We start from the raw sequence: 15,629 nt of genomic DNA, 5'->3' as shown, positions 1-15,629 counted from the left end.
GCTGCAGAATGGAGGAGACCCAGGGAGCTGTAATAAAAGCAGTTTTATACCTGGAGTAAGGCTCTTTCCCTGCCCCGCTTACATTTCCCCACCACACCCCCCTACACCGGAGCAGGCTGCTATACGCGAAAGCAGTGCAGACCAGCACGAGAGGAGACTGGGGAAAAGATGCAAGAGGGGCTGCTGTGCTTATTTACCTCCTGCATCAGCCGGAGCGAGCTTGGCATGGAGCAATCCTCTGCGTCTCGTAATTTAAATCGGGGGCCCCGGGTCTGGTTGGAGGGCTGGGGGCTGGGAGCCGGTGGAACAGGCTGAGGGGAGGCATCGGGGAGGGAGCCATATTTTTGTGACTCTGAGATTTGATTAGACCAGCCCACGTTGCATGCATTGAGCAGCAGTAAAGGGGGTGGTGGGCGGGGGAGAGGCGACCACTATACCTCGCCTCCGGTTCGTGTGTCCAGAAGGGCCAACTTAGGATGTATGGGGGAGGTGAGGGGACTGGGAGGCGGGCGGTGGCTGATGCAGGATTTGCCTGGCTTGGCTGATGTGCAGAGAGGGTGAGAGATTGCACTGAAGATCAGAGCTGTCCGTGCCCGTTACAAGGCAGCGAGCGCCGACCTCTCAAGGACAATCATTTCTCTCTCCCTCCTTTTATTGCTGAGATGGGCTGGGGTTCGGCAGCGGGGCTAGTTTGCAGGTTGTGGGATAGACGCAGGCTCGGCCCGCAGGGCGAGGGATGGACCGTGCGCTCGGGTGGGGAGAGCTGCGGGCTCTCCCAACTCTCTTCCTCTGGCAGGAAGGCAGGGCAGCTTCAAGGGGAAGGGGGCGTGGGAGGCTGGCGGAGCCTGGGGGATGGGCTGGCAGCGTGTGAAAAGACGAGCGGCTTTTTCCATCGGGCTCGCGGAAAGGCTGCTGGTGGTTCCGGGGACTGTTCTGCCCCAGGGGGCGAGCATCTGTCTGCACAAGGTGTGAAGAACTAGGTCTCCCAGCGTGGGTCGAGTGCATCGATTGTACTTGTGTTGCTGCTGAGGTGGGATTATTTACACCTTCCGTGGGGCTAGGGTTTCCCGTGCCTTTCTTTCCTTTGAAATGATCCTAAAAGGTGCATCTGTTGGCTTGCTGCATATTCATGCCTATGTTGTGATTGCAAGACGCCAGTAGTAAGTACAACGTAGGGTAGTTTCGTAGCAGCAAATTGACCCCTGCAAGCAGTTGGTGTAAAAGGATATTTGCAATTTTAACAATAAACACTGGTGATTGTTTTTATTATCTTATGGAAAATCTCATTTTCCGGTTTTTTTTTTTTGCTCTTCGTTAACTCTAGACGAGTCACATTCATTTGTTTATTGCCTCTTTCGCTTAGGGTATGTCTACTCTACGAAATTAGGTCGAATTTATAGAAATCGTTTTTTTAGAAATCTGTTTTATAAATTCGAGTGTGTGTCCCCCCCATAGAAAATCAGCCTATCAGAGGCTTGTTCACCTGCACATCTACCAATGCGATATATGCCATCATGTGCCAGCAATGCCCCTCTGCCATGTACATTGGCCAAACCGGACAGTCTCTATGTAAAAGAATAAATGGACACAAATCAGACGTCAAGAATTATAACATTCAAAAACCAGTCGGAGAACACTTCAATCTCTCTGGTCACTCGATTACAGACCTAAAAGTGGCAATTCTTCAACAAAAAAACTTCAAAAACAGACTCCATCGAGAGATTACTGAATTGGAATTAATTTGCAAACTGGATACAATTAACTTAGGGTATGTCTACACTACAGAATAAGGTCGAATTTATAGAAGTCATTTTTTTAGAAATCGGTTTTATATATTCGAGTGTGTGTGTCCCCACAGAAAATGCTCTAAGTGCATTAAGTGCATTAACTCGGCGGAGTGCTTCCACAGTACCGAGGCAAGCGTCGACTTCCGGAGTGTTGCACTGTGGGTAGCTATCCCACAGTTCCCGCAGTCTCCGCCGCCCGTTGGACTTCTGGGTTGAGATCCCAATGCCTGATGGGGCTAAAACATAGTCGCGGGTGGTTCTGGGTACATGTCGTCAGGCCCCCCCTTCCCTCTCTCCGTGAAAGAAATGGCAGACAATCGTTTTGCGCCTTTTTTCCTGAGTTACCCGTGCAGACGCCATACCACGGCAAGCATGGAGCCTGCTCCGCTCACCGTCACCGTATGTCTCCTGGGTGCTGGCAGACGTGGTACTGCATTGCTACACAGCAGCAGCAACCCATTGCCTTATGGCAGCAGATGGTACAGTAGGACTGGTAGCCGTCATCATCATGTACGGGGTGCTCCTGGTCGCCTCTGTCAGTTCGATCAGGAGCGCCTGGACAGACATGGGCGCAGGGACTAAATTTGGAGTGACTTGACCAGGTCATTCTCTTTAGTCCTGCAGTCAGTCCTATTGAACCATCTTATGGTGAGCAGGCAAGCGATACGGATTGCTAGCAGTCCTCTTGTACCATCTTCTGCCGTGCAGGCAAGAGATGAGGATGGCTAGCAGTCCTATTGTACCGTCTTCTGCCGGACAGCCATGAGATGTGGATGGCATGCAGTCCTTCTGCATCATCTGCTGCCAGCCAAAGATATAAAAGATAGATGGAGTGTATCAAAACAAGAAATAGACCAGATTTGTTTTGTACTCATTTGCAACCCCCCCCCCCACCCCCGTCTAGGGGACTCATTCCTCTAGGTCACACTGCAGTCACTCACAGAGAAGGTGCAAGGTAAATCTACAGCCAGGTACAGCAAGGTAAATCTAGCCATGTATCAATCAGAGGCCAGACCAACCTGCTTGTTCCAATAAGAACAATAACTTAGGTGCACCATTTCTTATTGGAACCCTCCGTGAAGTCCTGCCTGAAATACTCCTTGATGTACAGGCACACCCTTTGTTGATTTTAACTCCCTGTAAGCCAACCCTGTAAGCCATGTCGTCAGTCGCCCCTCCCTGCGTTAGAGCAACGGCAGACAATCGTGCATCTGAGTTGAGAGTGCTGTCCAGAGCAGTCACAATGGAGCACTCTGGGATAGTTCCTGGAGGCCAATACCATCGAATTGTGTCCACAGTACCCCAAATTTGACCCGGCAAGGCCGATTTAAGCGCTAATCCACTTGTCAGGGGTGGAGTAAGGAAATCGATTTTAAGAGCCCTTTAAGTCGAAATAAAGGGCTTCATCGTGTGGACGGGTGCAGGTTTACATCGATTTAACGCTGCTAAATTCGACCTAAAGTCCTAGTGTAGACTAGGGCAAAGTCTTTCCCATTAAACCAATTCTGCAATGCATGTCTTTAAATAACAAGATAACCGTTCACTGATTTAAAAAAAATCCAATAAATTAAACAATTGCTCACTTCCTTTCCAAGTCTTATAAAACTGTACTTTGTCAAACTTACTTTGGGAGCCAAGTTTCATCCATGTTCCTTTCATGCCAGAGACTGTGGTCTAAGTTTGAACGTATGCTTCTAACAAACATTAGTCCATGCTGTGTAAGAGGTTCTGCATGAGCAGGGAAAGAAAACCTTAGTGTACATGGTGGGACTCTTCCAAAAACTTTCTCATACTGGGGAAAAAAAATCTCAGCTTGTTTGCAGGTACAATGTGAAATGCCACATCTCCTGCATGCTAATTTATTCTCATTTGTAGGGAAGTGTATTGTATGCCAACACTGATGAAAACTGCCAGTATTAGTCATAATATCGTATCTAAATCTAGTACATGGAAAATTTCCACATATTGATTCTGTCTGATATAACAAATAACTGCTGTGTAGACTCATTTATGCTAACTAACTTTTAACTCCAGCAAATGAAAGTTAAGTATAGACAAGTTGGTTTGTTTAAAAAACAAATTAGATCAACTGTATGAAAATAGCTGGATAAATATTATTACTCCTGTGATCTACATCCTACATGAATTCAGTGCTGTGATATTTTTGACTTTTTACACACTAGTTGCTGCAAAGCTACAGGATTAAGTTGGGTTCTCTTGTTGCCTCTGCATCAGCAGCAGAATTGTGGAATTTAAATCAGATTATAATATATTTGTATCCTGGATCCAAATTGAATGCTGTTTGACTTCTACTCCCTGGGCTGAGTTTGCAGGGTTGGCAGAGACAAACTAGCTCAGTTTACAAGTTTTGTATCTCAAACTTTACAACAAATATGGAACCTCACAATAGCACTTCTAGTGACTTTACAGTATTAACTGTAAGTTTGCATATTGCTGAATAGCAGACCTGCATACTGTTAAAATAACATCATCTGTTACATGATATCATTTAACGGAATGTGGTAAACTCTAACTTGAATCTATTTGAAATGTTTCCATAACACCGTAATAGTGACTAAAGATTTTTTGCAGTGGTGGTTAAACTAGAGGGGATCATAAGATAATAGAGGTGGGGGTGGAAATGAATTTACCTTCTGGAGTGATCACTGTAAGCTGCCAAGGATTAAGTAGTTAAACTCTGAGCTCATTTGTTATGCAGTTTGATTTCTTTTATCAGTTGCCAGCTAATCAAACTGCTGAATTCTACTTAAATTAGAAAAATCACCTGCAGTTAAAATACAGCTGTGATAGCACATCTCTGCTTATATTCTATACAAGTCTCAAGGTTTTTATGGCTTGAAAGATCTCCAGCTATTGTTGAAATCGTGTGATGTAGCTTGAACAGGATAAGCTTTATGGTGACTTAAAAACTCTGCTTGTGAAAGCTCTTTCCTCCCCTGTTAGGTACCAAGTCTGGAGGGGTCCTGACACATGGAAGCAAGGGCGGTCATGGCTTTCAGAACTGGATTTATATAATGTATGTTTTTGTTTTTTTTTTTTACTGTACAAATGTGAGGGCTGGGCCTGGGCAGGTTCCAAAGCTGCCGGTGGTGAATTAGTCGTTAGAGCTAGACAGCAGTGTTGGCATCCAGCTCCATTCATTTCCATGGCATTCTGCTACTAGTGCATTATTCCAACCTGTATTGTCAGCATTATATAACTTAATGCAGTATCCAAAGTAATGCCTACATATTAGTGATAGGCCATCCTCAGAAATTTCAATTAAACATCCAGGTTTTTTGGCATCTTGAGTTTGTAAAACTGGCCTAGGTATCTGGCTAGAAAAGGCTTTGGCTTTCAGATGCTGCTGCTCCACCTAGTCATAACTAGGAAAGGTAGAGACAAGAAAGTGTGTGTAAACACTATACCCAACTTGAGAACATCAAAGGCTTGCTTCAGGTTCACTGTCAGAGGTTTGGTTTGCATATTTACTAGTAAGTCCTTCCTTACTATTTGCAGACAATTGGATGCTGATAACGTAGAAAATAGCAAACAATGGATGAGTGGTTATGAAGGTCCTGGGAGTTGCCTGTAATACTTTGTGCATATTACATCTTCAAACTGTTTGATTTTTGTGGTGGCATTTGCTGTAGAATTACAAAGGGTTAAATCAAGTAGGCGTTACCTGCACACAGCAGGAAAGGGAACAATAGCATCAGATAGCCCCATTGACCCATAATTAAAGGACAATGCAGGTGTCACTGGGCGGTTGAAGATTTACTTCTGACTGTGCTGATTTCAACAGTCTGGCTTGTAAACATTGGAGTAGGAATCCATGTGAAGAAAAGAACCAAGAATTTAGGAGTGTATAAAACGTCCCTGGAGATGAGGGGGAAGAGGGAAGCAGACACTATGGGGAAGTCCGCAAAAGTTGGGGTGTCTGGGGTGAGCTAAGCCTATGTAAACCTTTATGTAAGATTGACATACGTAGGTTTTTTTATTGTATTTAAATCCCCTTTCTCTCATGCTTTGTTCCCACCGTTGATATTAAATAAAACTATGTTTTTATTTGTGAAAAGGGCAGGTCACTGAATAAACCACTAATCACAGCTCCTGAAGGGAAGACTTGCAGGTAGCTTAACCCAGTCAGATCTGCTGGGTCAGCATGGTTGATACATATGTTAAAATGACCCTGGGCCCAGACTAAATGTCGGGAATTGTGAGACGCCACCCCAGGACAGGTGAAGGAAACAAGCCTATCATCTGAGGAGGTGGATTCAGAGACCAGAAGAGTGGACCGGGTTGCAGCTAGCTCTAAACCGTGACTGGTAACCCACAATACTTGATGCTGAAGTGTGACTATAGAATTTTTAGTTTTCAGAGTATTCAGTAAAGCTGTGCCATGCTGGGAATCTTGCTCCATGATGGTGTCAGGAAACCATTTTCCTGGGCTTGGTGTACACATGCTTATTTTAGAATTGATCTTGAATTAATCTGAGTACTCAAGGGAAAGCTGGTAAATTCTCATTGTTTTCCAGCCAAACCCATAAATTGGGATTCCATCTCTAGAGATCCACCCCCTCAGTTCTCAAAATTTTACCAAAGCATCCTGATAAAACTAAAAAAATCGAGTGCCTGAATTTGCTGCGTGATGGTTAATGTACAATATAGTCATCTTAAAATACATTTGCAATACCGTGGTGCAACAGCCTTGTTTCTGCCGAGCTGAGGTCACGTTGGTACTTGAAATTAAACAACCTACACTCTCTTTTGTATTTAAAGCCATTATCTTTCTGTACATGTGCACTGGGAAAGAAGTGTCAGAACTTAGGACACAAGGACAAAGAGTATCGTGCTTTAATATCTGATAGCTTTTGCATGGATGACACTTGCTCTTTCTTTTAAAAAGATGACTTTTCACCTTTGGGAAAAGGGGGAAGAAAAATCTTCATGCTACTAAATCATCTTGAATAACAATTAAAGAAATAAACGATGAGTGGTACTATCTGGGCACTTCACTTCTTGGCCAATGCAAGGATAACTTATATCGTTGTCAGTTGTGGAGTAGGCACTAGTTCCAACTGTATATTGTTAGCATTTAGTGATTTGTTAACAGGGCTGGAGTAATGGGATTAGCACTTTACATGGTAGAATTGTCTCCCACTGCAAAAAGGCCTCACTGATACTTCTACTTGAAAATTGCTTACATGACACCTTTATAAAATATATAAAAATAAATCTTTTCTTTCCCCCCCCCCATTTCCCTTGGCTCTTAGTTTGGCCTGGCTATATTTATTGTGCATATCTTATATAAAGATGGTTATAAAAGCCTGCTGTTTCTCAAAACAGTCGGTCTTTCTGGACTCAAAGGCATTTCACTATTCTGGAATTTAACTGTCTCACATAACATTTGAGTGTTGTGTGAGCATAAAATAAATTTGAAAACTTAAGCCTTTTTTAGCATCAATCTGTATGGATGAGAACTTTAACTAGTCTTCAGGTTATTGATGGCAGGACTGGCTACTGGAAATTCTGTTCTAACTGACCTAATGCATCGATGAAGTGAGTTGTAGCTCACGAAAGCTTATGCTCAAATAAATGTGTTAGTCTCTAATTGCCACAAGTACTCCTTTTCTTTTTAATAAATAGTTAGTTTAGTTATAGGAATAGTTGACCTAGCATGGTATCAGTGGACGTAAGAAATGAGTCTGCATCAGAGTTGATCCTGGGGTGAGGAAAAAGAAAAAAAATAAAATAAAATAAAGCGTGATACAGTCTAGTTGGTGAGTGAAAGGGCAAGACAAATAAGACTTTTTGCAGGAATAATAAATGAAATGCTGGAAGACCTATTCAACATGTTGCACTATTGTGATCCCAGACAGAATCAACCTGCAGCTAAGCAGGTGTTTTTATATAAATCCAAGAAGCAGAAGGAAGAAAATCAATTTAAGTTACTGCCCTGAAGTGTGGCACACATGTAATTTTTGGAATAAGACTTCCCAGTCAGCCAGGATTGTTTGTGAGATACATTCGAACCTAAGGAAATAATAGCCTTGATTTTTTCCGGGGCAGAGAAATGTCTCCCTTACAAACTGGAGACTTGAACTGCTCAAGGAAAGGATCAAAAGAAGCAGCCGCTAGGGACGAACAAGAACATGGGATCAGGTTAAAGGAATCTATCAGGAAGGACAGATCAACAGAAAATGCTGACATCCTGACCCACTGTGTATTGTGGAAAGCCAACACTAAAGGCAGGAGGAAAATGCACAACCCATGCATAAAGGTGTGGGAAATGATTGCTTCGTATCCATGCTGAAGCTACCCCAAGAGAGAGAATACATACAATGGCAAAGGATGTGGTAACCTCAGAAGACAAGCTAAGAACTCTCAACATACATATAGCCGATTTAACTGCTGTATTTGCAACTTCATTTATAAGGCCAAAAACCAACTTGATTCCAGCTGGATTGCACAGCCAACTGCAAAGTAATCCAGCAAGGTTTAAAACCAGCAGTAGTGAACTGGAGAAATAGAACCAAGTGCTGGCTAAGTACAATAAAATCACTCACGCTAGTGGCCCAGTGCAAGTGGACTAAAACCCATGCAAAGAGGTAACTGTTTGGACTTTGGTGCCCAGTTGGTGAGACAGGGCAATGTTCTTCTTTGTTAGACAGGACAAATTATGGCTTTCATTACCCTACAGTACCAAGAGAGCAAACAAGTTGGAGTGCGCAACATGGGCTTTGTCCAGTATTGCCACAGAATACAGTGGAAGTACATACTTGAGAACAGACACCTAGAGGGCAAGCTCAGGTTAGAGATGATCACAAGGTATTGCCCATGAGAGGTTCAAATGTTGAGTTTTGTCTGTCCTGGTGGAGCCGCTGATGCAAGTAACAAGCTTGATGAGTGGTGGGTTTCTTACAGATGTGAGAATTACGAGTGGTGAGTGGGTCAGCTGTCAAGCTAGCCGTCAGTTAATATACACTGGTGCAAAAATGCTGAATGGAACACCGAAAAGAAGTTGAGGACATGCTACCTGAGATACCAGCGCACAAGCGTTCACTCTTAAATGTTAATGGGTTCTGGAAGAACAAAGTAGGGGAATTTTGTCATCCCTTCTGACAAATGATGTTGGGTATGTGGGCCTGTGGAAACTGACTTAGGCTGAAGTGTTTAAAGATAAACTGAATCAGATGCAAGAGGCATTTTCAGGCATCAAGATTGTGGCCAGCAAGGACATGATTGCAAGAGAAGGGGGATGTTTTGTGATCAGGACCATGATTGCAAGCTGCATCTCCTGGACTGGAATAGAAGGCTGGATGTAGAAGAGCTAAAGGCATAGTTTTAGCAACTGTTGGCCCTAACAAATAATCAAACATACTCAGTTTTTGGATAAAATGTAGCAACCTGTGTGGAACTTGGAGGGACGAGCACTGGTTGCAGCATCTGGAAGAGGCCATAGATAGTCTCTATCTATGGAGAGCAAGGACTGGCTAGCTGCAGTCAAAGCCTGTCTGTAAATTAGTAGAGGAAAAACTACTTTTTGTAGTGACCCAGCCACTCCCAGTCTTTATTCAGGCCTAATTTGAAGGTGTCAAGTTTGCAAATTAATTCTGCAATTTCTCCTTGAAGTCTGTGTTTTTGAAGGTGTTTTTTTTTTTTTTGTTGAAGAATGGCCACTTTTGTAATTTTCCCTCTGATATTCACACCTTCTTGTCAACTGTTGGGAATGGGCCACATCCACTCTGATTGAATTGGCCTCGTTAGCACTGATCCCCCCCTCACTTGGTAAGGCAAGTCCCATCTTTTCATGTGCTCTATATTTATACCTGCCTACTGTATTTTTCAGTTCATGCATCTGATGAAGTGGGTTATAACCCGTGAAAGCTTATGCCCAAATCAATTTGTTAGTCTCTGAAGTGCCACAAGGACTCCTCGTTGTTTTTGTCTTTCTTTGTGTCACTGACTTCTGGATGTACTCCTTTAGCCAGACTTAAATAGGCAGGTCCACTACTATCTTCTGCTGTGGAAGAGAGGATAAACTAAAGAAGTAAACATACTTATGCTGAAACCACTACAAGTCATCATCAAACATGTATAGTCTACTGAGGACTGGTTGCACCAGTCCGAGTGTCCACAGTTAAAGGCATCACACCAGGCATTGTGTAGTGATGTTCCCAGATCTGGCTCAGTCCTGCAAATTCATGAATTGTTAGTGTGACCCTGCAGGCGGTGCCAGGTAGGGTCAGGCTGTGCACTGCTTTGCTTGTTGATGGAGAGCGTGGCGTGCTGAGGTATCTTTTGTCCATCCTGGTGACATGACTGAAAAAGGTACAATGCCACTTGTTAAGATAATGAGCAATTAAAGGAAGACCAGATCTTTGAGGTTATGATTTTTCTCACAAAGTCAAACTGGTCAAACAATGGAGCTGACTCAATAAAGGCTGCAAATATCTATACAGGAAAAATGCATTCCGACTTAATGCTGCTGTTGGTTCCCTTCTGAAATGGAGAATCAGAGTTCAAGTGGCTGAAGATGCCATCCAAATATGAGAGGGAGCTCTGGCACTTGAGGCTGATAACAAGAATAAAATGAAAGATGCAATCAAAACTAATTTCTCACATACAGGTGTCCAGCACGCTTTCTACAATCCTAAATCATGCTATAGAAGTTACAATTTCTCAGAAAACCATAACCCTCATGATCAGCTGAAGAGGGAGAATGGCTGCCCCAGCTTAACAGTGATATACTGTGCCACTCCTGAAGACTGTCTTCTATATGAGTCCAGTTACCATAATAGTTGAAATGCTGCCTGAACACGAAGTTGACTTCGTTCTCAAAATGGTTCTCATATTGTACAGCTGGGGACTTTGTAGAGTGATGCTAAATGGAAAAAGGTGTTTAAGGAAGTTTCAGAGACTTCATAGGCTACAGGTTTGATACCGTTAGAGTAAAAAGGAAACTTGACTAGCTAGAACTAGAATGGCACAAGATCAGTAAAAATTAGAAGCTATGGAACCTTTCAGTGAAACAGCCAACATGACTTAACACAATTACAAGGATGATTGAGTTCAAAAGATGAAAACGCAACCTTAAATTCCATTCTTCCTTTCCACCATTCAACACTGAAGACCTGGATTTCTGTGTCATTTGTGTTGGTGAAATAGGCTGTTGGCTTATTGAATCAAAATCATGGAGAACAAAGTGGGGGAAAAAGACAAGACAGTGGAATTGAGAATTATTTACCCTTTTAAAAGACCTGCGTTGTTATGAAACCAACTCGGTACTAACTGGATATTTGGCTCACATAGATAGGCTGAGTGTTTACAGCAAAAAAATTTGGTGGGACCTGTTTCAGGAGACAGGTAAGAGAGGTTCGTGTGGATGTAGTGATTATTTTGTCTTAACTAAGCAATGCAAATTCTTCACTTTAGACAGTACATGTCTCTTTCTGTGTTTTGAGGATTGACTCTACTTAGTGTCTTGCTACATTTAATTGAACTTCATGGTTCAGTTTGCTTTTTCCCAGACTAGTATTTCAGTTCAGGTGGCGCCAGTAACAAGAAAAAAGGTCAGGTTTCTGCCTCTTGATGAAATCTAATCATCTCATTTGAATTTCACCTGATAAGACTATGCTACATACTGAGGTATTCAGAACTGTGCATTCGGTAAGTGGGTTCTCCATAGCAAGCGTAGCTCTAGTGAAAAAATGGAGTGCTACCTGACACAGTACTTGGTTTGCATACAGTGAGAGGTTATCTTCAAATTGCTTGCTGACTAATCCATCCTATGTCTGTGAGGCAGTAAATAAGTATGGCCTTTTGTTGAAGCTAACTCCAGTTAGAAACTTTTCAACTCTGGCTTTTAAGAGCTCTTTTACATAGAAGAGTGCATGCTTGAAATGTCAGCTGGGAACGTACTACTCAGGATGTTAAGTGCAGCTGTGTAGTGTATGTACTAGGGTGTAGCTTTTAAGGTCTGGCAGTATTGCATTCTTGTTTAAGGCTTCTAGTAAACTGCTTTCTAGGACCCTGAGAAGGTAACTGGTTCCAAATTCTTCTCTGCACTAGAGTGCTTAAATATTGCAGCTTTGAGTGTCCTTCCGCAGTTCTAGTACTCACAAGAGCTTGTCGTGGTGCACAAGCATTCCGATCTGTCGTAGGCTCCCCTGTCCTTTCCCATCACTATCTGACAAGCACTAGTGCAGCAGCTGTACGACTGCTTTTGGTCTTTCCAGTGCAATACCAAGTGTTCCTCGCCACCGTTAACTAACAGACCTGTCTTCTCAGATGATGGACCCGCTGCCCAAATCACTTGCAGACAGTTGGTAGGCAGGCTTGACCATCCAGGCAATACTTTTCTGGTCTTGGCTTCACAGTTTGGCAGTGACTCGGAAAAAGACATGGGGTTGCGGTGGATAACCAGCTGAACGTGCACTTCCAGTGCAGTGCTGTGGCCAGAAGGGCTGATGTGATCCTTGGATGCATAAACAGAGGAATCTTCAGTAAGAGTAGAGAATTACTTCAGTAAGAGTAGAGAATTTACCTCTGTATTTGGCACTAGTGCATCTGCTGCTGGAATGTGGTGTCTGAGTCTGGTGTCCACAATTCAAGGATAATGAAAAATAGGAGAGGATTCACAGGAGAGCCACAAGAATGGTTAATGGATTGGAAAACGTGCATTATGATGATAGACTCAAGGACCTCAATCTATCTATTTTAACAAAGAGAAGACTAAGCAGTGACTTGATTACAGTCTGTAAGTACCTACCTAGGGAACAAATATTGGATAATGGGCTCTTCGGACCAGTAGAGAAAGGTATAACATGATCCAATGGCTGGAAGTTGAAACTAGATAAATTCAGACTGTGAACAATGTGTAAATGTTTAAGAGTGAGGGTAATTAACCACTGGAGCAATTTACCAAGGGTGGTGGTAGATTCTCCATCACTTACAATTTATAAATCAAGATGGGATTTTTTTTCTAAAGGTTATGCTGTAAGGATTTTTTTGGGGAAGTTCTATGGCCTGGGTTATACCGGAGTTTAGACTAGATCAGGGGTCTCAAACACGCAGCCCTTTTATGAAGATACTTTAAAAAGTTATAGGGGTGTCACCTGAATAACAGAAAATTCAGCAACTGTTGCATGCCTGGGCACACAGGTTAATGTGATTATTTGCTCAAGTCCGTTCATTGCCAAAGTAGCATCTCCTTCTCACACTCGGGTATGTTTCACTGCACCCCATAGTGTTGGATGCGTGAAAGGGGACAAAGGAATATTGTCTTGCTTTTAGAGCTGGACCCCCAGATCACTCTGATCTTACACCTAGAGAGAGGTGTGCCAAGAGAGTGAACTGTTAGGGCCGCTACAAAACAGCAAAAACAACCAAATAAAGCTCCTTACCTCCTTTTATCACTGCCACCAGAATGAGTGTTGGTCTTTGTAGTATATGCTCTGTTTCTAGGCCCAGGGTAGATTTGCTAGCAGGCACTGTTGACGCTTTGCTTTAACGTGTGCAAGTAAATGATGGCATAACTCTGCCTTTTTCACATCATGTGGCTGGATCTATCAACACGGTGAATGCAGTCAAAACAGCACAATTATTGTGGATGCCTTGCGTTACACTGTTGTTGCACTGGTGTAAGTTGCACTAATACAGTTGTTTTACAGAGTAAGATGGTAGGATTCCTTTCTCCCACATTAAAGGCTCAGATCCTGAATGGTAGGCTATACTTGCTGCCAATATGGTGAAGTTAGGGATGGCTTTAACTTGATGTCTTTTTGTCTTCGCATCTGTCATGAACCTACTTTGCTTCTCCTCACTACTAGTCCCTTCTTCAGAAGCAAAATAGTTTTTGTAGTTTAGGTTAATCAAAGGCAGCTTTCAAATACACAGCATAAAGTGGATGATGGGTTCTTTCAGCACAAGGCATAGCTTACGTGAGCATTTAGGGTAAAGTAGCATAGTCCTGTGGTCTCAGACTGGTGAGACCTAGTTTCTATTTCTGGCTCTGCAGAGTAAAAAAAATCACTTGACTTGTTCCCCTCCCATCCTTAGTCTGTTTTTTGTCTATTCAGACAGCTTGCAAAATTCTTTCTAACCCCAGCAAAAGGAACTCTTTCTGTGTTTGTACAGCCCCTGGCACAATAGGATCCTGATCTTGGTTAGTTCTTTTGTTATCTTGGTGACTGCTGAGTCCGGAAAAGGAAAGTTAAGCTTGTTTCCATTCCTTGTTCCAGATAAATGAATTGGTGACTAAAAATTAAACTCTTGGGACAGTGAGTGAAATAGAAACAGTGGCTGAGAACTATAGATGGGCAGATCTCAGGTCATCTGTATAAAGGTACAGTATTCAGAGTAACAGCCGTGTTAGTCTGTATTCGCAAAAAGAAAAGGAGTACTTGTGGCACCTTAGAGACTAACCAATTTATTTGAGCATGAGCTTTCGTGAGCTACAGCATCCGATGAAGTGAGCTGTAGCTCACGAAAGCTCATGCTCAAATAAATTGGTTAGTCTCTAAGGTGCCACAAGTACTCCTTTTCTTTTTGCGAATGGTACAGTAGTTTATTTGCAAGTAAACGTGAAGGTTGGCTCTGAAGTCTAAAGCACACAGTGCAGCATGTTGAATGGAGGAGTGCCATACTTAAACACTGGAATTTAAAGGTGAACTAAAAGGCCTTTGTTTGCTCATAGCTGAGAGTTCAAGATCCTAGCTATTGACGTAACACCACTGCAACCTAGACAAATGCTAAGTGAGCTGTGGTCTTGTGAGGTAACTAATGCTTAACTTAAGTGTAAGGTCACATTCAAGTAAAGGTCAAAAATCTGTCATCGAGTCTGTACGTATGGCTGTTTTTTTAAGACTTACCTAGAAGTTCTTAACGATTACCTCTTTCGGCAAAATCACCAATACAGTGGATCGTAAGTGATTTGTTTCATATTCCCTCTGTTTGCACCTTGCCTGCCACTCCCGTGCTTCAGGACATTGTATTTAGTTACATAACACCTGTACATCCTGACAGCATGCTGATTTTAATGAGCATGTCTGACAAAGTGTGGCCCTAGGTCTTGGATGTTGAAGCTCTAAAGATAAGCTTTCTTAAATGATTTAAGATTGTTGTCTGTGACTCCTAAGGGAAAGCAACCATTGTCATTCAGTTTGTAGGGCAGCCAGCACAACGCAGCCCTGGTTTTGATTGAGGCCGCGAGCTACCATCTTAAAACAGATACAGTCCTTGGACTGGTATATGAAACATGTACCTGCTACACAGGTGCCGCGGGGCACTTATTGTGTCCTGCTACCTGCCTGCTGAGGGACCAGCCATCCTTTCTTGTGCTGCTCAGCTTTCTGTAGCTCCCATTCATGAGCCATGAGTAGTAAAGTAAACCTCCAGCCTGCTAGGCGGAGGGAGGAACATGGAGGACTGCAGACAGCACAGGGTGGAAAGTTACTCCAAGCTGTTCGGGAGAGTTTCCCCAAACCAAAGAGGAGAGAGACGTGGATCAAAGGGCAAGTGACAAAATCTCATGCAGTGGTGACACCCAACCCCACCCCCCCGAACTCTAGCAAAGGCCTTACAGCTTTGTAAAACTGAAGATCTGCAGTATTGCTACTTGATGGACTTCAGTTTTTTTAAACCTACATACTAGTCTAAAATTCAGAAATTACAAGAAGGCTGGATCACTGGTTAAGGTACTAACTCAAGCCTTGAAACACCCAGGTTCAAATCTCTGATCAGACACACTTCCTCTGTGACCTTGGATACGTGCTTTGTTTCTCAGTTCCCCGTCATTAAAATGGGGATAATAGTAGTTCACTAGCTCACAGTGGTGTT

At 43.0% G+C, this 15,629-nt stretch overlaps 1 protein-coding gene across 2 annotated transcripts in view; it reads left to right on the top strand.

Moving 5' to 3' along the window:
* Positions 1 to 15,629, top strand: part of TLN2 (talin 2) — a 349,917-nt gene that overhangs the window by 603 nt on the left and 333,685 nt on the right. The gene's annotated exons all lie outside the window — the stretch shown is intronic.

The sequence above is a fragment of the Lepidochelys olivacea genome (genome assembly GCF_965140295.1).
Source record: "Lepidochelys olivacea isolate rLepOli2 genome assembly, chromosome: 10".
NCBI classification, from domain to species: Eukaryota; Metazoa; Chordata; order Testudines; family Cheloniidae; genus Lepidochelys; species Lepidochelys olivacea.
Note: the sequence above shows the minus strand (reverse complement) of the source record. Positions and strands in the feature narration are given on the sequence as shown.